The sequence below is a fragment of the Mustelus asterias genome, chromosome 25, assembly GCF_964213995.1.
Source record: "Mustelus asterias chromosome 25, sMusAst1.hap1.1, whole genome shotgun sequence".
NCBI classification, from domain to species: Eukaryota; Metazoa; Chordata; class Chondrichthyes; order Carcharhiniformes; family Triakidae; genus Mustelus; species Mustelus asterias.
In genome coordinates this window covers 9287582-9288707 of record NC_135825.1, presented here as the reverse complement: position 1 = coordinate 9288707, position 1126 = coordinate 9287582, and the positions used below count along the sequence as shown (strand labels likewise).

The 1126-nt window shown below is 48.2% G+C and overlaps 1 non-coding gene across 1 annotated transcript; it reads left to right on the top strand.

Annotated features, from left to right (window-relative positions):
- The first annotated feature begins 515 nt into the window (after positions 1-515).
- Positions 516-597, top strand: trnas-uga (transfer RNA serine (anticodon UGA)). Its single transcript has one exon. It is a non-coding gene; the product is annotated as a tRNA-Ser (tRNA).
- The last annotated feature ends 529 nt before the right edge of the window (positions 598-1126 follow it).

Here is a 1126-nt window from a genome sequence, read left to right as displayed (position 1 = left end):
CAAGTCTGCACTGACCAGAATCCCACCCAAGCCCTATTCCCGTAACTCCACATATTTACCCTGCTAATCCCCCGACACTAGGGTCAATTTAGCATGGCCAATCCACCTAACCCGCACATCTCTGGACTGCGGGAGGAAACCGGAGCACCCGGAAGAAACCCACGCAGACACAGGGAGAACGTGCAAACTCCACACAAACAGTGACCCAAGGCCAGAATTGGGTCCCTGACGCTGTGAATGCTAACCACTGTGCCACCTTGCCGCACATTATCTCATTGCGGTTTCTGGGATCTTGCTATGCGGAAATTGGCTGCCACACTTCCGAAGTACAATAGAGACTACACTTCAACAGTACATCATTGGCTGAAAAGTGCGTCGTGACATTGGTGGCCGTGGAACGTTCGATACAAATGAAAATCTTTTTAAAAATTTAAAGCTTACTTATTAGTGTCACAAGTAGGCTTACATTAACACTGCAATGAAGTTACTGTGAAAATCCCCTAGTAGCCCAAGCAGCTGCGATAGCTGAGTGGTTAAGACGTTGGACTTGAAATCCAATGGGGTTTCCCTGTGCAGGTTCGATCCCTGCTCATAGCGAGTGCAATTGGAAATGTTTGGGGTGGCATGGAAGCACAGTGGTTAGCACTGCTGCCTCAGTGCCAGGGACCCGGGTTCAATTCCCGGCTTGGATGACTGTCTGTGTGGAGTTTGCACATTCTCCCCGTGTCTGCGTGGGTTTCCGAAAGACGTGCTGGTTAGGGTGCATTGACCCGAACAGGCGCCGGAGTGTGGCGACTAGAGGAATTTCACAGTAACTTCATTGCAGATTTAATGTAAGCCTTACTTGTGACGAATGAATAAACTTTAAAAAGGGAGAAAAAAATCTCCTTTCACAGCCCATATCAGGAGAAATGTGTTTAAAAATCCGGGAAAGGGAGGGAGGAAATTGGCGGGAAAAGAATTAACAGCGGAAATCTGCAGTGAAAGCTGTTATTACCAAAGACTGGGACATCACATCGCGGACCAACAGCAGCTGGCTGTATTTTCCTGATGAGATGGAAGTGTGATGTGACAAAATCTCAGCCTGCTGCTCCGAATTGCTTTCGTCCTGACATTTCACCCCACA